Source organism: Ptychodera flava, chromosome 4, assembly GCF_041260155.1.
Source record: "Ptychodera flava strain L36383 chromosome 4, AS_Pfla_20210202, whole genome shotgun sequence".
Taxonomy (NCBI): Eukaryota; Metazoa; Hemichordata; class Enteropneusta; family Ptychoderidae; genus Ptychodera; species Ptychodera flava.
In genome coordinates, this window is record NC_091931.1 from 2,083,198 (window position 1) to 2,110,468 (window position 27,271).

Below are 27,271 nucleotides of genomic sequence, written 5' to 3' on the forward strand. Positions count from 1 at the left end.
TATTTTAGGTAAAAGGTTATCGAGGTCACATGACATTTTGTCAAAAAATTTCTATCCTATAGTCTATCCCTACATACTAAAAATCATACATTTACCTCTGTTGGCTTGCTCAAAATTAGATATGCACATAATTAATGAGGTACAATATGTGGCGTCATAAGGTGTCCAATCATGCCATATATGAAGGGTGTAGCACTTGTGGTTACTGAGTTATGGACAAATATGTATATTTGAGGTCAAAGGTCACCAAGGTCACGTGACATTTTGTCAAAAAAATTGTATTGCTAAGTTATCCCTATATACCAAAAATCAGACCTCTAGCTCTATTCGCTCACTCAAAATTAGATATGTGCATAATTAATGAGGTACAATATGTGGCTTCATAAGGTGTCCCATCATACCAAATATGAAGGGTGTAGCACTTGTGGTTACTGAGTTTTGGACAAATATGTATATTTGAGGTCAAAGGTCATTTAGGTCACATTAATTTTTTTCAAAATAATTGTATTGCTAAGTTATCCCTATATACCAAAAATCAGACCTCCAGCTCTATTGGCTCGCTCAAACTTAGATATGCGCATAATTAATGAGGTACAATATGTGGCGTCATAAGGTGTCCCATCATACCAAATATGAAGAGTGTAGCACTTGTGGTTACTGAGTTATGCACAAATATGTATATTTGAGGTCAAAGGTCATTGAGATCACTTGACATTTTGTCAAAAAAATTGTATTGCTAAGTTATCCCTACATACCAAAAATCAGACCTCTGGCTCTATTGGCTCGCTCAAAATTAGATATGCACATAATTAATGAGGTACAATATGTGGTGTCATAAGATGTCCCATCATACCAAATATGAAGGGTGTAGCATTAGTGATTACTGAGTTATGGACAAATGTGTATATTTGAGGTTAAAGGTCACCAAGGTCACGTGATATTTTGTCAAAAAAATTGTATTGCTAAGTTATTCCTATATACCAAAAATCAGACCTCCAGCTCTATTGGCTCGCTCAAAATTAGATATGCACATAATTAATGAGGTACAATATGTGGCGTCATAGGGTGTCCCATCATACCATATATGAAAGGTTTACCACTTGTGGTTACTGAGTTATGGACAAATATGTATATTCGAGGTCAAAGGTCACCGAGGTCACATGACATTTTTTCAAAGTGTCTGAGATATTTGCGTGAACGGATGGACTCACGTGGATGGACTCACGGACTGACATGACCCAATCTATGAGCCCCCTGGACTTTATCTGTGGGGACTGAAAACTGTGTCACTGCATCCTTTTTGCAATATGAATACGATGAGAAACTAAATTTTTATTTTTCTTGGCCTTATACATGGGAGTATATGTACTGCCTTATACATGGGAGTCTATGGACTTCCTTATACATGGGAGTCTATGGACTTCCTTATACATGGGAGTCTATGGACTGCCTTATACATGGGAGTCTATGGACTGCCTTATACATGGGAGTCTATGGTCTGCCTTATACATGGGAGTCTATGGTCTGCCTTATACATGGGAGTCTATGGTCTGCCTTATACATGGGAGTCTATGGAGGTGAAAACTAAAAAGTCCTCTACCACGGCCAAATTTGATCGCATTGTGAAACAAATCGACGTGCATCTGTATGAGGTATGGTACTATCCTTGTACCAAGTTTGAACGAAATCGCTCCAGGCGTCTCTGAGATATCTGCGTGAACGGACGGACGCACGGACGGACGGACGCACGGACGGACGCACGGACGCACGGACATGACCAAACCTATAAGTCCCCCCGGACGGTGTCCGTGGGGACTAATAACCATTTATTTTATTTACTCCGATCAGTAAGAGCATGAAGAAAGGAGAGAAAATGATAGAGAAACAGTGTGAAAATCTCAGTAATACTTTATGGGTCGCCTGTGCTTATACATGGGAATCTATGGACTGCCTTATACATGGGGGTCTATGGAGGTGAAAACTAGTGTGAAAATCTCAGTAATACTTTATGGGTCGCCTGTGCTTATACATGGGAGTCTATGGACTGCCTTATACATGGGGGTCTATGGAGGTGAAAACTAGTGTGAAAATCTCAGTAATACTTTATGGGTCGCCTGTGCTTATACATGGGAATCTATGGACTGCCTTATACATGGGGGTCTATGGAGGTGAAAACTGTGTGAAAATCTCAGTAATACTTTATGGGTCGCCTGTGCTTATACATGGGAGTCTATGGAGGTGAAAACTAAAAAGTCCTCTAACATGGCTAAATTTGATCGCATTGTGAAACAAATCTTCGTGCATCTGTATGAGGTAGGGTACTATCCTTGAACCAAGTTTGAACAAAATCGCTCCAGGCGTCTATGAGATATCTGGGTGAACGGACGGACGCACGCACGCACACACGGACGCACGGACATGACCAAACCTATAAGTCCCCCGGACGGTGTCCGTGGGAACTAATAATGATAAAAATTAATAATCATTACCATATTTCCCAAATAGAATCAAAGACCCTCAAGGTTATTTGACTATATGGGTATGCAAAGTAAGAACCTTGATATAGGATATGAAAATTTGTACGTTCAGAAGCTCACATTTGCATTTAACCTGACGATCGCTTTTGAAGTGAATTAAGAGGTCTGGTCGTATTTCAACCACTCTGGGCGACATTCGTATTGGCGTTGATAGATACATATCATACGTACAGCTGGTTATATACCTTTACATTTACGCCTCCCGCAGTGCAACGCATGTCGGCTTACTAAAATTCGAACTGTAATCGGGAAGTTTTTTCGTGAGAAAAAATCAGGTCATTGCATGCCTTCGAAAACAGTTTAAACCAGGTAATTATCATTCTCTTGTTTCTTGGTCCACTTCAAAACTGAAGATAGTACAGCGAAGTTTGGCCTTGCGATAGCTTCCGTCTTCATTTGTTCATCGACCATTTTGAGTTGAGCTAACGACGGCCGACAGTTGTAGTATGCACGTTTTCATAGGCGTATATAAAGGTCATCACATAGGAATCAGCAATTCAGGTAGCCAATAGCATCGTCCGTTGCAATTCCGATTTTTATTGAGGCAGTATAGCAAGATCGTGCTGCATAGTAGTACAAGGCGATCGTAGTAGTTGCTCGTCTTCTAAATTTTGTTTCACATAAAAGCAGTTGAAAAGTTTGATTACAGAGCTTGTGAAACTTGTCCGTATCATTTCAGAAGGTAAAAAATGTTCAAATTTTCCGAAAAAGTAGCCGGCGAAATCTTGAGAAGTAACCAGTCAATTTCACCGGCTGCCAGCTCTTAATGAAACCCCTGGGATAGGCCTCAACACTTTCCTATTTTTCCGTCTGCCATACTCTCTGAGTCGTGGTACCAAAGTCCAATCGGCCGACTGAATATCTCTGTTCAAGTCCAGATTGCTTGCAATGACCATGCCTTCAAGTTGCCGTGCAAAGGTTTCCTGTTTTTTGACTTTGATTATTTCCCTCCTTTCATCCATTTTTTATCATGACGACAAAGTCATAACAGGCAAAGCCACAACAGACAGCGAGAACGTGAGGCCCCGGCGTGAGGTTGAGAGTATTGACAGGTGTAAATGTAAAGAGAGTACTGTTTTACGTCACTGCATGGTCCATTAGTGAAATCTGACTGCAGTAAAGGAGTGTTTTGTCGCAAAGTTAAAGCCAAGACTTATTTTTGCGACAAAATAGCGCCATCAACAGCGAAATTTTGAAAGGAAAGTTTGTGTTTTTTTCCGAAAAATCTCCAAAAACCTAGGCTCGCGCGGACGCAAAACAAAGAATTTACTTACTTTGGCCTTACTTTAAAGAGCTACATTGCCAAGATGGCAGGAAATGGATCGATTTACAACCTTGGGGGTTTTTTAATTAATGCTGTGAGGGCATGCTACCATTGGAATGTAAACATTACTTAATTTAGTTACAGATAGTGAAATGCCTTCCATTGTGGGGGTGATTATGACATCTGGAATTATCCTGGATCCAAATTTCTCATCAGTTCTTGTGTGTCTTACATGGAAAGTTGCAAAATTCGCCTGAAATGAAAACTTTAACCTCAGCTTTGTTTTCTGGATCAAATTTCAGTACAAATTGATACCAAATATGACAAAATTATGTTCACAGCCTTAACCACAGTCTCACAACATATCCTGGGTTGGTATAGGTCATTTAAGGTCATAGACTTTGAGCAGAAGATAATATCCTTTACAGGACTTTTATACCACATTACAAAGCTATCAGACAAGTGGTTTTTTGAGAATAAGTTTTTTTGACCAATAATGACAAAATTGTTTTAAAAATGTTTTCTTGACCGAAAATGACAAAATTGTCTTAAAAATGCAAATTTGCAGATTTCTGGACAATTTCCATACATCCAACTATTGCCATCCATGGGCATCTGTACACCAAATATATAAGCTGTCTGTCCGAAACTTTTAAAGGAAAAATATTTTTTACGATATTTTTACCAAAAATGACAAAAATTTCCCCCAAAACGGTAATTTCGCCAATTTTGTCATAATTTCTACAAATAAAAAGGTTAACACCCTAACAAATATCACACCCAAATTTGAGAGCAATTGGGCCTGTGGTTTAAGAGAAGCAGAATTTTTATTTAAAATGGGAAAAATAACCAAAAAAATTCAGCAAAAATACAAAATTCAAGATATCTTCACAATATTCATACAACTGTATAAGGTCCACCTAAGGTACTTGAACACCAATTTTCAAAGCAATCAAAACAGTAGTTCTTGATTATTAATTTTTGACCTTTTCACATTTTTTAAGCTCATTTGCATAATTTGGGCAATGCAAACTTCATTTGAACAAAATCCCATCATATCCCACAATGCATCAACACACCAAATGCCAAGCTAAAAAGTGCCGCGGTTTGCGAGTTTTTGATGTTGATTGACATACTGTACGTACATGCATCCAACATACATACACACATACATACATACAGATGCCACCGACTTTAGCTTATACGATAACCTCACATTGGTATACCAAATGTGAGCTAAAAATGAGCTAAAATAAGTCAAAATGTTACTTTAAAAATTAAATTCTGCTTAACTATGCAACTCACATCCTCCAAAACCTACTCAGATCTAGTTTACATCCTAAAGATTCTGTGTACCTAATTATGTGACATTTGATGAAGACATTTGAGAGATAATATCGATGGCACAAACACACACACAGACATACCCGATATTAAAGACACGCATACTGACTAACACACCTCAACCTATGACATAGGCCCACTTTAACAGTCTACAGCAAAACGAATACAAAGTCTGAAAGAACTGGGGTTCTCAAAACACTTGAGTGGACAGATCTTCAACGGACATACATACATTTACCCCTATACATACATAGAGATAGACAACGGACAACGAATGGATACCAGTCCCACCAGCTTGTATAGATTAGAGTCTATAGTAGCTAAACAAATTAAATGTCTTCAATAATGTTATATTGTAGTATCTTCAATGTACATAGCACATTTTGTCAAGTTCAATTAAGCCAATCAAGATACCGGTACATATCCCTAATTTGGAAAGTTCATTGAATATGCAAATAAGTAATCAGATGTTCTAAAGATTTAAGTAAGGTTATTCCTTGGGACCTGCGTACCAAATATTAAAAACTTTCTGACTAGCAGATGAGATTTGTTGACCAAAAAGTCGATGAACACCCTCATCAGAAACACACATACCAGGGCTCGAAATTAGCAGTAGTCCTGCATCCACAGACTACCAACTTTTTCCTGGGGCTACCAAAATACATGAAATGGTAGCCCACACAAGACTACTAAAGCCTGCAACATGAAATTCAGTCAGTACTTGGCCTGCCATCGATCACTTTTGGATGAGCTACACACTGTAAATGCAGTAAAATCCACAGAAAGGCAAGATTTTGACTTAATACGCAAATTACAATTGTGACCTCATGGTGGTACTTTGCAACAAAGTATCAATATGTCTGAATTGATGTTCTCGGATGACAGGCACAGAAAATGACGGCCAATGAAAATGCATTTTCACTGCATTTTGACCATAATGTATCAATAACAATTACACAGATATTAGGCTTGTTCACATTGGCAACCCAACTGAATTTGGGCCGACGCAAAATAATTGTCCTTTGGGATTAAATTTGGTCCGTGTCCACACCTACCGGTACCAGAATTAGGGCCGACGTAACTTTACCTTCCTTTGTGACCTCTGACCTGTCAAAGTTCAAAAGGGCGCATTTGAATATGGTATGCTGTTTCTACTGTTCATGATTTTCCTGTGTTTTTACGCACAAGAAGGGCAAATATGACTACCACTCACCCTTTTAATCATCGGAGAGATCTTCACCATTTATTGGATGAGCATATGGTGTATATAAGACTGCGGTGGAGAAATAACCAGTGCGCGGCATTTTTGACATGCCTCTCTAGTCTATTACGTGCACTGTGGAATCGAATGACATGGTCTCGTTTGCGGAACAAAGGTTGGTGGGAAGTTCAGCGTACATGGGATGATATTAAATGTAAAGACTGGATTGAAAACTTTCGATAGGTGTAAACTTTAGTTTCAAACGTCGTTTGTTTTTTGCGAATAGGGTGACTAGTTCAACTTCGATCCATAGCGGAGGCCTGGTCAACTGGGACCAGGGCCGACGTAACGTGTCCACACTGGCGATTTGCGTCGGACCAAATTTTGCGTCGGCCCTGAGTCGGCCCTGAACCCCCCCTTCTAACCGGGACCAAACTGAGTCGGCCCAGGGCTGACTCAGCGTGTCCACATTGGTTTTTTACGTCGGCCCCGGCCCTGGTCGGGACCTGGGCCGACGCAAAGTCGTCAATCTGAACGTACCAATTATGCCTCCTCCCTAGCCCATCTGTTTTTAGCCCCACTGCAGTATGTTTCACGTGCTTGACGTGTTGACTTGACGGAGCAGAAAGATGTCTCAACCAACGGGGGTAACAACATTTTGATAGGTTATTTTTACTTACAAAATGAGGATTTTTTTCGTCAAAAATATTCAAGTGAGGGAATGAAAACTGTAAAGCTATATCTGTTTTAATTTGTGCTTTCTTGCAAGTTATATTACTGTTCCAATTATAAGGCCAACTTGAATTATAAGGATTTAAGTTAACATATACTATCACCTTGGTAATGTTTGTATTAGGCAATTATTATTATGGCAATGCTGGCGTGATTGATCAGACCACGGAGGTGTAAATCAGACTAACATTCCCCTAAGCTGGAGAACCTTACCAAAGACAACTACATATACGGTACATGCATTGTGAACCACTGATCTCACGTGGATATGGCAGAAACACACAAACCTGAAGGAGAAGATGCACTAGAATACCCATCTCAAATATGTTTCAGAGAGTTGTTGAATAGGGCCATGAATTTGCAGCAGCTTTTTTTACTAATATCATTATAACTCTGAGTGGGCAAACCTGGATTTTATCCAGCTTTTTCATCTCTACCTCCATGCTTTCATGGAGCGTTTGCTCTTAACTTATGCAGTCTGTAATTGTGTTTCTGGCTGGAATACGGCAAACTCTCTGTCGGTTCATAAGGTTTGGGTGACACACAAAAATTGGAGCATTTTTTGATATGCTATATTACGAATAATGCCCACCCTAATACATTACTTTTTAGCAACAAAATCTTCCATGGTCTTTCATATAGTTCTGCCAAACAAAGAGTTTAATTACTGTTCACTCTCTATCATGATGCCTTTCTCACTATTCTAAGTCGACTCAACAACAGATCATAGACCATTACTGCAGGTGTAAGTTCGTAATACAACAACTTAAAAGTACTACAATGCCTGGGGTAATTATCTATGTCAGCCATGATAACAGCAGAGCTCTGTTTATGGAATTACCTCATATGCCAAACCATTGCTATTGACATGTATTGCTACAGTGGTATTATCAAAAACTGAAACAGAACTAATGTTTAAGTGGAAGGTGAATTCACTAATAGGAAAACCAGGGATTGAGTCTTGCTTCTATAATCAAACTCAATAGATTCTGTTTTCTGTTTGTATAAAACATTACTTAAGTTTCATGCGTCCTGCTATCCACACACACATACACACACACACACACTCACACAATTGTTCCCAAACACTTTGTACAAAAAACACTTTGCAGCATACCACCTCATCCAATACAATTTGGCACTAAAACCATCTCGCACCAAAACAACCTTGTACCACAACCTCTTCACCCAGGAATCATGTTGCCGAAAAACCATTTCATGCCTGAAACTATCACCAACCAGTATACTAAGAGCTGAAACCACTTACTGCCATCAAAGTTTTCAAAACGTAACTTTCATCCCAGGACTTACAGTCTTGAAAGTGCACACATTTTTAGATGATGTCGTGCAATTCTGAAATTAGCACCTGAGTTGTAGCATTTGGTAGTTAATGTTTTCTTATTTCTACAATAAAAGAATAAATGGTTCGTAGTAGCCATAATGTCCTGAAACAGTAATGCTTCCAAGTTGCAGGTAAAAATAACGCCGTGCATTGTTGTTCTAGTTTGTACTAGTTCAAATGGTACCAATTACTTGGGGCAAAGTGATTTCAGTACGAGGTGGTAGTCTTGGGCCAGTGTTCTAAGTGTCTCGACCCCTGTGTGTGTGTGTGTGTGTGTGTGTATTAACTCACTTCGGAAAATAACTGTCAAAAACTGTTCTCTTACAATCAGGGATTCTCGGAGTTCAACAGTGGCTTCATGGGGGAGGGGTCGCCCTTTTTTTACTTTGGTGATCAAGGGGGGGTCACCATGTTTTTGAAATGCCCCAATGTGGGGGGGGGGGGGGGGGGAAGGGCGGACAGTGTGTTTTGAATTTCGCTCATACTTGCCTAAACTGCATCGTGCCAGCCACGAATTTCATCATTCAGCTGCATTTTTCAGTGTGCCCTTTGGGTGTGTAACTTTAATAATCATGCATTTTTTTTCAGCGTGCCCTTCAGGTTCATGACTTTAATATATCAGATATATATATATATATATATATATATATATATATATATATATATATATATCAGAGATATCAGTATGTTTAATATTTAAAATATAGCCCAAAATTATATCTATATATCTCTATATATTGAATTTATATTCCATATTCTACCTTTTGTTTTACCTTTGTCACACGCAGTTGGGGTGTCACCCTGTTTTCAAAATTTGGAATAGGGGTCAACCTGTTTTCTAAATTTGGGATGGGGGTCAGCCACCTTTTGACATCGGCAAAACATAATCCACCACCCCCTCCCCCAGGCCGAAGAGTCTGACCAGCCCTAATTCTCAATTAGAAGAATACGTACGTACTACGTGGGTCGGAGGTTTGCTCGCCGTCCGACCAACATACCCATGCAAAATGTCGAGCCATGGCACTGCAGCTATCCTTCGTGATACGTGTGCAGCGTATAATAGTTAAACAACACAAGCGACTGTGCTTGCACGTAGTCAAGTTTGTTCTGCAGCCTACAGGGTAAACCTTGGTATAAAGCCGTCATCCGTGCCGATAAAAATACTATACACACGGCACATTGTGACGGTAACGTGAAAGCACGGTATAAATTGTTGTACCCTTAGAAGTTTTGTTCGCTTTCGCTATGATCGCGCACTGTCATATCATTTGGAACGCCCATTCTCTGTGTGTACCTTGTTTATATCATCGAGGAACGGGAAGCCATGTTTATAGTAACTGAAGATTGGCAAGTTTTTTGCTGGTCAACTAAGTCGTCGAACATTATCAAAACACCAATATGGGTACAAACACGTACAACCTTATGCCGTTGGTCAATAATGCGATGATGGAAGGAGGGAATACTCGTACCTTTATGCAATGAACTCCACTCCTTTAATTCTATTATACATATACTGGGTGTTCATAAACGTAATTTATGCATGTACACTCTTCTTGAATCAGCTGATCAATATTCGCTCTGGTAGACGGTGACGCCCTGTCAGTCCTTCAAGCTCACTGGTTGTTGACATACTCAATCTACAGTGGACTTGCACAAACTCCGTTTTGCAATCGAAACTTACCGTTGAAAACCTTAGATCCGAGCCCAATTAGATGTTGTGTGCTGTCCTTAAAACATCAAAGTTAGGTGACGACGCTGCGTCAAAACTAGCTGAAATACACGGGGCAATCCTTCTGTTGTCCAATCAGAGGTGCTGATTCTCTGTTAGTCCTGAATTTCCTAGCTATAGTAGCGTCATCACACGTAAAGGACAGAACAATGTCACCATATACGAGGATCTGTCTCAGTTCGTACGTTCATTGGTCACTGTGCATGGGCGTCATTTAACCTTACGCGAGAAGGTTATCGCGTGTATCATGCTCGGCACTCAAGCGACACACCTTCGAAGAATCAAACCTACAAAAATGTTAATGTCTTTGGTAATTTCTTTATACCGTTGTTATTGCGAAATGAGCTGAATAACTCAACAACATGACATGGCGATCGCGAAGAAGAAATACTGGTGTGTAGTAGATTTGAAAGAGTATAAAATTTAATTCTTGTATTTTGTCTCCCTCGCACACAAGTGGTCCCATGGTGTAATGGTTAGCACTCTGGACTCTGAATCCAGCGATCCGAGTTCAAATCTCGGTGGGACCTCGCACCTCCTGTTTTCCCGGACTGCCTTATCAATTTTACGGCAGCCCAAAAGCTCCGTTTACATGTCATTTTTGGCTGCTATAGATCGCGATCGCACGCTATTGAAATCTGTATCCGTCTGGAATCAGTCTTTATATGTATGTCGATTGTAGATGTCCGTCTATGTTGAAAACCGCACAGAACTATATCTTCCCCTTTTCTACCGCTGGCTGCGCTACACTCACGAAACACAGGGCAGGGTCCGGGAAGCAGACTGCCAACAAGTGCCGCTGCGCGGAGGTGCGATATCACAGCTAAATTCGCTCCATGCAAGTTTTATTGTCCTGTTATGTCTTTGCCGTTTGGCATCGCACTTCACACATTCTACAGCAACATTTGTAGTCGAGCAGAACCCCTTTTTGCCGAGAATTATACCTATTGATTCATTTGACATTTGGCACCTTTCTTCACACATTCTAAGTAATCCCGAATTTTGCAGTCACGAGCAGTAATTAGTAGGACCCTCTATTACACATTTACAGCAGCACTAGTTGAACCAGTGCGTAGTTCAACTTAGGCAAACCATGGAGGAGTTTCTTTCGACCTCCATGGGCAAACGCACCGGGCAAACGCACTGTACTGTACAATGTGCATGAAGTTGAAACCGTTCCCATGCAGGCTTTCTTGAACTAGTACGTTGTTGAACTTAGTTAAGAGCGTTGAGAAGACAGAATATATGACTTTTTGAACTTGCACTTAGTTGTAATTGGCAAACGTGTTTAACGCATTCTCGCGAACCAGACCATGATTTCCGCTCCGCTGACCTTGTACCTACCACCGTCCCTCCACCCACCACCCACGCAAGAATCAAGCGTGGGCGCTAAGCTGTTGCCGTAAAGAGGCATGTGATTTACGACGATGACTTCCCTAAATGTATAATGGTATAGTCCGCTAGGTACTTCCGTAGCAGCATACACGATAATGTCCGCGTTTGCTTCTGCGATTCAGTATTGAGTCCTGCTCTCTAGCCCAGTGTGATCACGCCAAGGAAGGCAGCATCTGCAACTATGGCACGAAATTGGTGGTTGATTGCTGGACTGATATCACTTACAGGAGGTGCTCTGTATCCGATCATTATTGCCCCGATGATAAATCCAACACGATGGCGTAAGTATGCCTTTGCTCAAGCGGGCCTAGCCTAGAATCCTATTCCGAGAATCTTATTCCGTCCGCTCGCCTCCGTACCTCCGACCCAGGTACGGAGGCAAGCGGACGGAATAGGATTCTAGGCTAAAGCGGGCCGTGCGCCGGCCCGGTTTCTGTCGTTTTGGCCGTGTCATGTGTGTAGTGTATGTTGGCGCACATCCCCATGGGCTACAATTCTTGTAAGTTGTAGCTGTGTTTACATGCCTCGCCTCGTATTATCATAGGGGACCTAGACATCTGGTTGTTATTGTTGTGTGTATTGTTGTTTATGTTTATTAGTCGTGTTGTTGTTGTTGTTGACCAATAAAATTCAACGAACATAACTGTTGTGTTGTTGTTAATGTTTCAAATGTAATGTAGATGTCATAAGAAACTCTACAAGGACACTCCCCTGCCCAATATCAGAACAGCCCAGAATATGAACACAAGCTGACTTTTATGCGCTTTTCCTGTAATTAGTGAGATATCCAGTGTATTTTGCACAGCAAAATCTGCCTATGTGATCAACTACTACAGACTGGTGGGAGCTGAAAGTTGTCTGCTGGTGTCAAATCCGTTTTTTGGCAAGTTTTTTAATGATTTGATATCATAAACTCACACATTTTATGCAAATATTTGTCTTAAACTTTTTACATATAGTCATAATACTTATTAAAAGGTTATTTTATTTTGACTTTGTAATTGTCTTGAAATTGAATGTATTTGGCATTGTTGTTTTTCTGCATGCATTGGGCATTAAAAAAAAAAACATTTTTTTTGCAAAAATACAAGTATTTGTGTCCAAAAGTGTACATGCCCAATTTCAGAACAAAATTAGTGACGTAAATCTTAGAATGCAGGTACTAGGTAAGATTTTCAAATTTTCTAATAAAACATTTGTACACAACAAGAAGTGGTGATAAATTAACATTTTGAAGTAAAATAAAAACAGACACCCAATGCAACTTAGTAACTTACTGTATATCGTGCATTAATGTTTCAAGAAAATTAAAATGCGTAAGAGAGGAGGGGTCAATTGACATGAAATTCATGAATATAACTTACAGCTAATGGAGCTTTACAAATTGTCAAACATTGCCTGTCTCTTTTGTTAAATAAATATCAAATCTAGGGGGTTCGTTCCATGCTCATATTAGAATTTTATAATGAAATATCTATAAGCGAGAAAGCAGATTGGAAATGGTGCAATTTGATGTCAACTTTGCTGTGTTTCCTCTGCCACTCTCAAATTCGTAAAATTACTAATTTTTTAGATGATTTACTAATTTTTTTCATTGTTGATTCGTAAATGTACGAAAGCAAGGAAGCAGCTAGTTGATTGAGAGCTGAAGGCCCACAAACCTCAAAATAGTTCTGTCTAAGCACATGTTGTACTTAATTGGAATTTGATTGAATGATATTCCGTATTGGAACGGTTAAGTTTACTTATGAATTTCAAAATTTACGAAAAGTTTCAATACCCAATTCGTAAATTTACTAAAAAATTTCAGAAGCCAGAGGAAACACAGCTTTGGTTGCAATAAATTACCAAAACATTCTCTAGTTTTTGGTGTTCCTTTATTGGGCATCTTGTTCCATTACTGGGCAACTGTAGATGTCAGAATAATTAGGGCCCTCACTTTAACAACCTGTGAAGAAGGGTTCATACCCTACCCTCATGACAGTACATACCCTGAGTAACATTCCCAGTATGGAAAACATGTGGTTGATTGCCACAGGTAAATGATACTAGAAGGAGCATCAGTATCATTACTTGGCCCGATACAACTCTCTGCTAACGTACACTCTATGAAGAGGGAGTGTACGTTGGCAGAGAGTTGCATCAGGTCAATGATGGTGTCGTTGTAGCGTTTCTTATGACATCTACTTTACGTTTGAAACATTAACAACAACACAACAGTTATGCTTATTGGTCAACAACAACAACAACAACAACATGACTAACAAACATAAACAACAATACAAACAACAACAACAACCAGATGTCTGGGTCCCCTATGGTATTATCGACTGTCGCACTCTCCATAGGATTCAATGGTAACTCGTCAATGACGAGTATAGCATCACTTGACTGAAAGTGAACCGGAACTAATGTCAACTTGACAACTTTTGGATGTAAAACTGTTGAAATCTCATGTTTAGGAAATCCGATTTTAGGAAAATTGATAAACAGCATATCAGTAGCTTTAAAAGGCATTTCTGGCGATCCTTGGGATCGCCTTTAAGAGTCTGTAAGAAGATTATGGAGGTGTGATAGCCTTTTGTTTTCCATTGAAATTATAATCTTGTTGGTAAATTTTCTGATGAGACAATCTGGCGCCAACGAATACCTTTAAAAAGGTATACAGTCACCTGTAATCTAAATATGCCCATATATGGTCAAAGGAGCATTCCTTGGTATTCAATACGCCCATGTGAGGGCGCTGTTTTTGAAAAGCAGCCACCCACTTAAAATCTGTGATTGGTTAGACTTTTTCTTTCCATGGTAAATGTGGCAGAATTGGAACAGGTGGGAGTATACCTTTCAATGTATCACTGCGCCATTCGATGATGAAAACTTCCATTTTTAACAGATTTTTGTCAAAGATGGAAATAAAGCATTTGATGAGCATTTGCCAATAAAACTTCATATTTTTGGTGAAAACTGTGTAAAAGGAGCATGTACCGGTAATAAAAATGTTATAGCCCAAACAAGGAAGTATGTATACCCTCACAGGGCAGGAGACCACTTGCCCTCCTTACATCGCGCAAATGGTCACCTACCGTCAGGCACATAGTCCCATGTTTGGGCTATAATATATAACATCACAGCGGTGTTAGTGGCGTCTATCGAACGTGCTTGGGTCAAGGGTGACCCTTGACTTGAGTGCGTTTGATAGACATCACAAGCACTGCTGTGATATCACAGCTACAATTCTTGCAGATACTGAGCTAGCCTGTGGGCATATTATAATATGTACATCATACGTGTTTGATTGAAAATGGGGTCAGTTTGTGTCCATCAGTGTGTCCCTCCATGACAGAGCACGGTTACTCTAAATATGACAAATATGGCCAAATATGACACCTTGGTCACTCAAACGATTAGCGACAGCATTCACAGCTTTGACTTATTACAGTGATTCATATCATTTCATACAATATGTAGACAATTTTGGGACCAATCCTGACGGGTGTAGCATGCTAGCGGGGTATGTTTACCCATTCTGGTACAATTTCTATCAAACTTCACCTTTACAAGGTTCATTTAATTTTCTATTTTGTAATAGTATGTGCCATATGGCCCGCAGACTTAGAATAAATTGAAGACAAAAATAGCATATAAGACAAAACTAAATTAATTTATCATCAGCTCTTATGATTATTCATATATAGAAGACATCCAGAAGGAAACAAGAAAGAGTATTAACCAAGAAGATATTCAACCAGTTGGTAAGTTTCAGGCATCCGTCCTGTCATGTAAAGTTGCTTTTTTATCCATAAACTATTTCTTGGTGAAGTTGGTCATAGTTCCTACTGAAGGAGAATTAAGTTACATCTGATGTTTTTAGGGCTTGTTGTTTAATGATTTGTCATGTTGATCAAGACAAACTGAGATACTTGTCCTTTTTAGCTACTACTATAGACTGCAGTCTATAGAAGCTATTGGGATGGGTATCCATGTGGCATCAGTAGTCAGTCTGTATGTATGATAACTAAACAGTGTTCTCCCTGAATAAGGTAACAGAGGCGTGGCACCCCCTTGTAAATTCCGAGCGCCCCCTTACCAGAAATGAAAAAGATTTATTTTTTTGAAAAATAAAACAATAAAATGTACGGGGGGAAAAAAAGTTGACAGTGATTTACAAAATGCAAGCATGAGCGTCGATCCTGCAGGCTGCAAACGTAATTGTCATCGATCTTGCAAATCTTGTGAGTTTGTGATGTCATCTGAGATCATAAGCCCAAGTGCAACTCATCGATGGCAGCCATATTTGCATGGCAATGGCTGTAACGTTAGCCACGGTCCCTCCATAGGGACCATGCGTTAGGTAACCAACTCAGCTGAGTAAACATGCAAAGGAGCTTGAGGGTAACCAAGGACAGCAGAGTACACTGAAGTTTTTATAGGAGGTTAGAATTTCGCTTATGTATTCCTTGCCAAAGCAAAACAACCTATTTTAGACTCGGCCGGACGTGTACGTGTATCATCAGGCTGAGAATACGAAAGCTTAAGTGTTATGGTGATAATTTTGACATCAATGAATAAATGTATGTCTGTCGCTATGTTTTTGTTTTCAAAAATTGGTAATCTTCATTTAAATCAGTGAACTGGAATAAAAGTTATGGAATACTGTCTCAGATTTCTTTTCTTTCAAGTTTTTTATACGAAAAAAATCTGAAAAAATACTCCCCAAGTGTCATCAAATAACACCATTTTAATCTCTGTTTTTCAAAAGCTCCAAGAGCAGGAGGGGGGCACCCCCTCCCCTCTGCAACCGCTTACGCGGTTGCTTGTGGTGCTTGCCACCACATCTTTTGCCTCTTGTAAAACAATCCTAGGGAGAACACTGTGTATGTATGTATGTCAGTTTGTGAGGATGTCCATCCACTCAAATAGTTTGAGAACTGCAGTACTTACAGACCTGATCTGTGTTAGTCCCCACAGACACCGTCCGGGGGGACTTATAGGTTTGATCATGTCCGTGCGTGCATCTGTCCGTCCGTCCGTCTGTCCGTCCGTTCACGCAGATATCTCAGAGATGCCAGGAGCGATTTCATTCAAACTTAATACAAGGATTACTTCATATGTCATACATATGCATGTCATTTGGTTTTGTGATACAATCCAATATGGCTGCCAGGCGGCCATTTTATTACGATTTTTTCATGTACAGAGCCATAACTCAGACATGTTTCAACCCATTATATTAGCTCCGCTGTCAGCGACGCGGAGCTTATCAAATAGGTTGATTTTCCGTCGTCGTCCGTCGTCCGTCGTCGTCGTCCGTCAACAATTGCCTTCTCCTCTGAAACCGCAAGTCCAATTGCTTTGAAATTTTATATGCAGTTCACTTGGGGTGACCTCACTTAAGTTTGTTCAAATTGTGGTGATATTTGCATATTTGTGTTTTTGGGGCATTTTCTGTTGTTTTTGGTAAAAAAATCTTCTTCTCTGAAACCGCTTGTCCGATTGCTTCTAAATTCAATATGCAGTTTACTTAGGGTGACTACAGTCAGATTTGTTCAAATCGTGGTGAAATTTGCATATTTGTATTTTGAAGGTAATTTTTGTCATTTTTGGTAAAAACATCTTTAAAATCTTCTTCTTCAAAACTACAAGTCAGATAGCTTTGATATTTGGTACATATGTCCCTAGGGATGATCTATTTCAGATTTGTTCAAATTGTGCAGAAATATGCAAATTTGCATTTTTAAGACAATTTTTGCCATTTTTGGTCAAAAAATGTTTTTTTCAAAAAGTACTGGTCTGATAGTTTTGAAATTTGGTATACAGGTTTCTATAGATGAACTTAGTAATATATATTGAATTTCTGATGAAATCTGTAATTTTGTATTTTTGGGGCAATTTTTGCCATTTTTGGTCAAAAAATGTGTATTTCCAAAACTGCTCATCTGATAGCTTTGAAATTTGGTATACAGGTTCCTACAGATAAACTTAATGATATTTATTGAAATTATGATGAAATCTGCAATTTTGTAATTTTGGGTTAATTTTTTCCATTTTTGGTCAAAAAATGTGTATTTCCAAAACTACTCATCTGATAGCTTTGCAATTTGGTATACAGGTTCCTACAGATCACCTTAATGATATTTATTGAAATTATGATGAAATCAGTAATTTTGTAATTTTGGGGCAACTTTTGCCATTTTTGGTCAAAAGTGTGTACCTCAAAAAGTACTGTTCTGATAGCTTTAAATTTGGTATACAGGTTTCTACAGATGAGCTAAGTAATATATATTGAATTCTGATGAAATCTGTAATTTTGTATTTTTGGGGCAATGTTGCCATTTTTGGTCAGAAAATTTCATTCTCAAAAAACTACTCTTCGGATAGCTTTGGTTGACATGTTCTTAGGGATGATCCGATGCGATATATTCAAAGTATGATGAAATTGTGTATTTTTGCAGCTTATTTTAGCCACTTTTTTCTGGCCATTGCATTGAGCTATCAAAGATTTCAACCTTCTTCATCAACATGTGTCAAAAATAGTTACTCTCTACATAAACACAGCGGAGCTATATCGGCCGCTAGGTCGCTTGTTCAAAGTTGGTATAAGGACATTAACCAATGTCATAGATATGCATATCAATTTGTTTTGTGATCGATCCAATATGGCTGCCATGCGGCCATTTATAACATGATGACCGTAGGTCATTATGTTATTAGTCTTCACAGACACCGTCCGGGGGGACTTATAAGTTTGGTCATGTCCGTGCGTGCGTCTATGCGTGCGTCTGTCCGTCTGTCCGTCTAGGCAGATATCTCAGAGATGTCCAGAAGAATTTCATTCAAACTCGCTACAAGGATTACTTCATATGTCATACAGATGCACGTCGATTTGTTTTGTGATACGATCCAATATGGCTGCCAGGGGGCCATTTTATTACAATTTTTTTCATGTACAGAGCCATTATTCAGGCATGTTTCAACCAACTTTATTCAAAGTTGGTACAAGGACATTCACCAATGGCATAGATATGCACATCAATTTGTTTTGTGATACGATCCAAACTGGCTGCCGTACGGCCATTTCGTTTCGATTTTTTCATGTACAGAGCCATAAGTCAGGCATATCTCAACCGATTTTATTCAAACTTGGTACAAGGACATTGACCTATGTCATTCATATGCACTTCAATTTGTTTTGTGATACGATCCAATATGGGCGCCAGGCGGCCATTTTGTTACGATTTTTTCATGTAGAGAGCCATAACTCAGGCATGTTTCAAACGATTTTATTCAAAGTTGGTACAAGGACATTGACCAATGTCATAGATATGCATGTCAATTTGTTTTGTGATACGATCCAATATGGCTGTCAGGCGGCCATTTTGTTACAATTTTTTCATGTACATGTACATATACAGGCAAATGTCAACCGATTTTATTCAAACTTGGTACAAGGACAATGACCTATGTCATACATATGCACATCAATTTGTTTTGTGATACGATCCAATATGGCTGCCGTGCGGCCATTTATAACATGATGACCGTAGGTCATTATGTTATTAGTCCCCACAGACACCGTCCGGGGGGACTGATAAGTTTGGTCATGTCTGTGCGTGCGTCTATGCGTGCGTCTGTGCATCCGTCCGTCCGTCCGTTCACGCAGATATCTCAGAGATGTCCAGAGCGATTTCATTCAAACTTGGTACAAGGATTACTTCATATGTCATACAGATGCACGTTGATTTGTTTTGTGATACAATCCAATATGGCTGCCAGGGGGCCATTTTATTACAATTTTTTTCATGTACAGAGCCATTACTCAGGCATATCTCAATTGATTTTATTCAAAGTTGTTACAAGGACATTGACCAATGTCATAGATATGCATGTCAATTTGTTTTGTGATACGATCCAATATGGTTGTCAGGCGGCCATTTTGTTACAATTTTTTCCATGTACATGTACATATACAGGCAAATGTCAACCGATTTTATTCAAACTTGGTACAAGGACATTGACCTATGTCATACATATGCACATCAATTTGTTTTGTGATACGATCAAATATGGCTGCCAGGCGGCCATTTTATTACGAGTTTTTCATGTACAGAGCCATTACTCAGGCATGTTTCAACCGATTTTATTCAAAGTTGGTACAAGGACATTGACCAATGTCATAGCTATGCCTATCAATTTGTTTTGTGATACAAGCCAATATGGCCGCCATGCAGCCATTTTTTTCAATTTTTTCATGTACAAAGCCATAACTCAGGCATATCTCAACCGATTTTATTCAAAGTTGGTACAAGGAGATTGACCTATGTCATATATATGCACATCGATTGTTTTGTGATACGATCCAATATGGTCGCTGTGTGGCCATTTTATTATGATTTTTTCATGTCCTGAACCATAACTCAGACATGTATCAAGCGAATTTATTCAAAAGTATTTTTATCACAGACCTAATGAAGAGGACTCTATCCTCTCTGAGGACCTGCAATCAAAATACCCATTAACAAGTGGGGACTGTGTCATCAACGATGACTTGTTAAGATGGGGTTGAGTGGGATGTCGGACAGTGAATATTTTCCGTAAACAACAAAAAGTCAAAAACTGCTGAACAGACTGTGTTGATATTTGGTACAGATGTTTAGACTAATGTCAAGGTCCGATTCCGAAAAATGGTGCCAAACAGATCAGTGGTTAGATAGATATGGGAAATTGTTGACCCCCTTTTTCAACTAATTGATTTTAGGGGCCTTCCATATGTGTATTTTTGGAATGTACACCAATCCTGCATTTTGGACTGTTTTATGAGTTATGGAACAGAAATGTGCATTAGATGAATGCTAGAAACATGGAGGATGCACTGAATGGAAGTATCTGAGATTTCCATGCTCTTTTGGGCATCAAAAGCGATGAAAAAAAACATATTTCATACTTTAGATTCTCACATTTGAGATGACTTTAGGCATTTTTAAAGGAAACATCCTTAAGTCAATAAGCTGACTTTAACATTCCAGAGATTAAGTATCCACACCTCACATGTTACAGTCTTTACTCTTTAATATGCAACCCTTTCACCACCATGGTATGGCCCAAACGCATTGTTATCAATGGTGAGTGTGGACCTGTCTACAGGGAAATGGGGGTGAACAGGTTAGACAATGACATTACAAGTTTTAGGTTAGTATCAAGCTAGCACCAGCACAGAGTCCTGAGCATCTGTCCGTGTGTTCTCACAGGAAATTACAGGGAAAAAAAACTTATTTGAGAAGTTTCTCTCCTTTAAATAGAAGTATATTACAATTTAAATCTGTCATGGATGGATTGCTCTCAAATGATCTGAAACACAGTTATCTGTTTTTCGGTTTTTGATATTGTTGAAAATAAGCCGTTTTTGGTGAAAAACTTTCTTCACAACCGCTGGTAAGACAGTTTTGATATTTGGTCTACAGGTCCCTTGGGATGACCTTATATAGATTTATTCAAATTTTGATAACATATGCAAATTTGTATTTTTGAGGGAATTATTATTTTTGGTCATAAAATCTTTAACAATCTTCTCAACTGCTGGTCAGAAAGTTTTGATATTTGGGATATAGGTCCCTTAGGATGACTGTTTCAGACTTGTTCAAATTGTGGAGAAATATGCAAATTTGTATTTTTAAGGCAATTTTTGTCAGTTTTAGTCAAAATTTTTTTTCACAAAAGAGCTTTCTTATAGCTTTGATATTTGGTATACAGCTTCATAGGGATGATCAAAATGTGATATATTTAAACTAAATATGATGAAATCTACAATTTTGTAATCTTGGGGCAATGTTTGCCATTTTAGTCAAAAATTAGTTTCTCAAAAGCTTGTCTAACACCTTTGATGTTTGGTATACAGGTTCCTCAGGGTTACCTTAGCATGATATATTGAAATTGAGATAAACTCTTCAATTTTGTGTTTTTGGTTCAATTTTTGCCAATTTTGGTAACAATCTTTGTTTCTCAAACGTTTCTCATCTGATAGCTTTGATATTTGGTATACAGGTTTCTAGGGTTTATCTTAATGCATTATTTTGAAATTATGATGAAATCTTGATTACAGCTAGTTTTGCAATTTTTGTTCAGGCCATCCTGAAATGAGCTATGACAGATATCCACCTTCTTCATCAACATGTGTCACAAATAGTTATTATCAAAAACCCCAATTACTGAAAGATACTGCGATCAGTGTAACACCAACAGTATTGAAGATGAAACACACTTTTTATTAGTCTGTCAGCAATACAAAGTCCAAAGAAAGAACTTTTTCAGTAAAATAAATTTCCCAAACGACGATACTGAAAATCAGCTTATTTCTCTACTAACAAAACAAGAGTTATCTTTTAATGAACAACTTGCAGATTATATTTTTACTTTATATAAACAAAGAAATACCTAGTTATATTTATTATTAGCTACTGTTATTATACTGTAATACTTTATCTTTATTGAAGAAAATTTTAATTTATTCTTGTGTCACACTTTCATTGCCACAAATGTGATGTGAATCCTATATTTACAAGCAAGCAATAAAAATATTATTATTATTATACCTACATTCATGTGCCTGTGTAAAGCTATGGGAGAAAGCACCCTCAGATCTGTGCATTTTTTTTACGTATCACGCCCCAGCCTGGTGCCCAAATATGAGCAATCGCATGCATTTCTGAACTATCTGGATTCTGGTTACTATGTGCGTTGCTATCCGCAAACGTTCCACTCGTACACAAAGCCAGCGCGAGATTAGGAAAACGTCTGCTCACTCAGAGCGTAGTTTCCCGTGGTGACAGTGAAGCCGCAGAGGTGACATCGGCTTTTATTTCTAAATTCATAGTGAAATCCTGTGTATACTAAGTGCGTCCCTGTTCAGTATAAATTACCAGAAACTGACATCATGCCTTTGTCCTTCTTACACCTCAATTTCAGCCTTGATCTCTGTTGGTCACGTTATAATACGGATGTTGCTTTGCGCGTTCTAGAATTCTGCAGGTAAACAAATGACGTCATTATGTATGTCAATCCGCGATGGGAAGCGGCCATCATATTTATGAAACATAGGGCCAAAGTCCCTGAAGCTACTATAGACATGGATACAAAATTAAGTATTTCCTTACTGTATGAAATTATCTCACTAAGGTCATCCTACGGACAAGTAAACTAAATATTAAAGCTGTCTGACCAGCGGTTTTGAAAGAACAAGCAACTCAACAGTTGACAGAGCTCTGTTGAGTTATGTAGAGAATAACCTTTTGTGACACATGTATTGATGAAGAAGGTGGATATCTTTGATTAACATTGTGAGTTCTGTTTAATAAGTTGAGACTGTACATACTCAGAGAAAGCACACTGAAGAGACAAAGGTTTGAAACTTAAGAAGTTCAAGGTCATCAAAAGCATTATAAGGAATCATGTTACACTTTCATTGCACTGTTTACACAGATTGCATAATTGCTATAAATAGCACATGAGGAATCTTTATACAGCCCAGCTTTACCATAAAAACCCTATCACTTTGACCACTCTTTTAATTGACCACTCTATTTTTTTCCTCAAAAAGTAACTTTATTTTATCCTTACCAAGTCAACCATAAATGGAAATTAGAACTTTCTCTATCTCTATCTCTATCTCTATCTCTATTGACTATTTTGAGCAATTTCTTTTAGATAACATACAGGGCACAATAAATGACGGTTCAGAATATGTCAAAGTTGGGATTCAGGAAAGTTGCCTTTACATGTTTTAATCCTCCAAGATGGTAAGCATTTCACTATGAACTGTCAAAAAAAGTTGAACTTTCTGATAATTCTACACTAAAATTATTTTGGCTTTGATGATTTCCTAATTAATTCAATTATTTAAAATCATATTAATTATTTTTTTCTGGGTGAATTGATAGGGTTTATACAGTACAAGAATTACATACAATGTAAGTCAAATTTTGACCAAAATGACAAAAAAAATTCCTTAAAAATACAGATTTGCATATTTCATCACAATTTGAACAAGTCTAAGTTGGGTTACCCCTAGGGACCTGTATACCAAATAACAAAGCTGTCTGACCAGCGGTTATGAAGAAGAAGATTTTTTACCAAAAACACCTTTTTTGGCATTAATTTGCCTATTTTCAACAATATCAAAAAATTAAAAAAAATAGTTTCTCAAAATCGTATTTTTCATCTACACAACAAATATCAAATCAGTAAGTACTGCGGTTCTCAAGATATTTGAGTGGACGGACGCCTCACAAACGGACATACATACATACATACATACATACATACATACATACATACATACATACATACATACATACAGACTGACGACGGACGCCGGACGGATACCCATCCCAATAGCTTCTATAGACTATAGTCTATAGTAGCTAAAAACTGACACAAATGGTGATGAATATTTGATATTTTGATATTTTGATTTTTATCCCCTAAACAATGTTGAATATTATGTAAACTACATATTATCATTCCATAAGTTATATGATAAAACCTTTACGGCCCTGATACGGTTTTTGCGGCCCTTGGTCGTATGGCGTACAGGCCCTCGCACGCTCGGGCCCTTCCGCTGTACAACCTCGGGCCGCAAAAGCCGTATCAGGGCCTTAAAGATTATTCTCTACATAACACAATGGAGCTCTATCAGCTGTTAGGTCGCTTGTTTCTTCAAAACCGCTGGTCAGACAGCTTTATATTAGGTATACAGGTCCCGTAGGATGACCTTAGTGAGATAATTTCATGAGGTGAAAGACGTGATTTTGTCTCCACGTTTATAGCTACTTCAGAGACATTGGCCCTATATGTTAGCTCTGCTGTCAGTGACATGGATCTTGTCTAATAGGCAGATGTCTGGCGTTGTCTGTCGTTCGGCATCCGTCAACCTCAATTTTCAAAGCATCTTCAAAATGGCCTGTCCGATTTCTTTAATATTTAGAGTACAGGTCTCCAAGGATGACCTTAATTAGACTTTGATGAAATGTGCAATTTTATTTTTGAGATTAATTTTGCTAATTCGGGGCAAAAATCTTCTCCTTGATGGCTGATCCAACAGCTCCAATATTTTGTATACAGGCCCCCAGGGTGACCTTATTAGGTTTCTTCAAAATTGTGATGAAATATGCAAATTTGTATTTTAAAGCAATTTTGGTCATTTTTGGTCAAAAAATCTTCAAAATCTTCTTCAAAACTTTGGGTCAGATAGCTTTGATATTTGGGATATAGGTCCCGAGGGATGACCCCTTTCAGGTTTATTCAAATTGTGCAGAAATTTGCAAAGTTGTCAGCATGCCTGATAGTTTTTGACAAATAAATTTTTTCACGGAAAATTGCAAAAAGATTGTACCGAAGTACAAAATTGTAGATTTTACCATAATTTGAATATATCACATTTTGATCGTCCCTATGAACCTGTGTATCAAATATCAAAGCTGTCAGACAAGCCGTTTTGGTGAAATAATTTTTGACCAAAAATGACAAAAATAGCCTGTGAAAAACTATATTCATGTACCTTGCATCGTGCATGGTGGTATATTAAGACTGCACCAAGATTATGAATAGAGTTTGAATGGCTGTTTAATATTAAAGTCACCTATCCTAAAGGCTTAACAGTTCTGTTTCATGAGATACATACCATAACACAGTTAAGTACATCATCTGGTTTCTTACAAATAGCATAGACTAAGCAGACTTTTGAAACTATTTATTGTCTTATACTGTACCTTTTGTGGTTTTGCATCATTTTCAGGTCTTAAAGTGTGGTCAGATCCATTTGATCGGAAGAAGGAATAACATATGCCTCTTATCAGCTGTCCTGTCCCGAGTTACAGCAGTTGTGAAGACTTGTGAACTTGAATATGAAGTCCAATGAGATATCTCTTTTGGACGTCAGTGTCCATAGTGGAACAAGAACTGTCTGTGAGATTTCCACAAAGAACTTTGAAATTGCATTTTCAGTTTCAAGAACTTATAAAGTTTAAGGTTAGATATCACAAAAGAGATAGCCTACAAAATCAATGAGACTTTTACAGAATTAGACGTCCTCAATATGTTGGCTTGCTGTTGTCCTAACTGAATACATGGATGGTATAAAACAAGCAAACTCTCACTTTGATAAAGATGTGATTATGTAACACAGTACAATAAATTACCCACAATTCTGTTTGACTTGTACCAATGACGTTGGTTTTCTTTTAACTTTTTCAATTCTGCATGAAAGCAATAATGTTAAGCCTCTAGATAATTATATCTATAAAAGCTTAGATATATCATATAAATTTCAAAGAAACTGTTAAATAACCATAAAAGTCACATTCTGCAGGTACTATAAAGGTAACACTTTTGAGAAGTCAGTCATGACAAACTGAAGGGGTCACTCTTTTAGAAAAGTCAGCATGTAAATTTCTTTTGTCCTTTCTATTTGGAAAAAAATTCATTTCATGGGTGGGGGGGTGGTTTGGATGGGGTGGGGGGGTTGCTGGTCCCCCCTTGACAAATTAATTGGGGTGCCAACATTAGAACAGAAGGGGAATCCCCAATCATCTGACTAGATGTAACACTATCATCTACAATATCACATTTATATCATTAATAATAGTGCATTATTATAGTTTACCTCCTAAAAGCATGGAGGTTCTTAGATTCTAAGACTTTAGTTTTCTTTGTTGAAAATATCAACATTACCACATTTTATCATTTTTAATTATGAATTATCATTAGGCCTAATCTCCGAGGAAAATGGCTTTTGTGATATGAAAACAAATTGTCCTGGAACACTGCAGACAATTCTGATCCTGAAAATACTGGAAATTCAAGTGACTGAGCTGTGAAAAGTGAATTTTAGCTCATTAGGGTTTTCGGCCTTCGGCCAGGAGGGGGAACACCCTCTCTCGGACCCTCCCCCAATGACGACCGCTTTGTAGTCATGGCAGCTGCAAGCCGTGTACTTTATCATTCTGGCCCCCTATTTCAAAACTTAATGAAACCCCTGTTAGGTCAAGTTAATCCAGGTGTATCATGAATTAGGAAAGATGAAATATTCAAATTAGGAATTTGCTTAAGTAAAATGCTTAAAGCCGCAATAGCTGTGAATTTTATGTATTTTTTTCATGATTATATTTTCAAATCAAAATTGGTTCGTCTAAATATGCTTTCTGAAGGACGTGTATAGAAATATCACTGCTCGCTGATTTGAACCATGACTTCACATTTTACAGGTTAAATACAGGTTAAATAATAAACGGGTGCCACACTCATGAAATGGCGCACCCATGGAAAAGTACAAAAATGCAGTATTTCCTGCACATACACATCTTGATCATACAAAAAACAAGCATAATGCCACTTATTTGAATGCACAACACGTGATGGGCAACATTTTGTTGTTGTAATCTTTATTTTCCTTGTCATATGACTAGTTTTTGAAAACAAAGGGAAATCTAAAATGATGTTAAAACACTTGAATTTACATGCCACTTTCGACACATGACAGTCTTATACACTTTTTCAGTCTTTAATGGGTTTTATTCAAAGAAAACTCTTGGAAAAAGGATATTTTGAGATCGGTTTATTACATCTTCGCAGCTACTGTGGATATAATGACTTTCAATAATGTTTTATCATAGTGTCTTCAATGTACATAGCAAGTTTCATCAAGTTTTGTCGAGTCAATCAAGATACATAACCCTAA

At 38.2% G+C, this 27,271-nt stretch overlaps 1 protein-coding gene, 1 long non-coding RNA gene and 1 other non-coding gene across 5 annotated transcripts in view; 2 read left to right on the forward strand and 1 right to left on the reverse strand.

Annotated features, from left to right (window-relative positions):
• Window positions 1–10,507, reverse strand: part of LOC139130650 (ETS-related transcription factor Elf-2-like) — a 72,818-nt gene extending 62,311 nt beyond the window's left edge. The window contains exon 1 of one of the 3 annotated variants that reach the window (XM_070696394.1): window positions 10,102–10,507. The gene's annotated coding sequence lies outside the window, so the exon portion shown is untranslated. Of the gene's footprint in view, window positions 1–9,889; window positions 10,051–10,101 lie in introns of those variants that run through there. The other 2 variants (XM_070696396.1, XM_070696395.1) reach the window with 2 other exon arrangements.
• Window positions 10,508–10,607: 100 nt separating this feature from the next.
• Window positions 10,608–10,679, forward strand: Trnaq-cug (transfer RNA glutamine (anticodon CUG)). Its single transcript has one exon. It is a non-coding gene; the product is annotated as a tRNA-Gln (tRNA).
• Window positions 10,680–11,601: 922 nt separating this feature from the next.
• LOC139130652 (uncharacterized) lies at window positions 11,602–25,755 on the forward strand. The gene is made up of 3 exons (XR_011551933.1): window positions 11,602–11,825; window positions 15,240–15,296; window positions 25,331–25,755. It is a non-coding gene; the product is annotated as an uncharacterized lncRNA (long non-coding RNA).
• The last annotated feature ends 1,516 nt before the right edge of the window (window positions 25,756–27,271 follow it).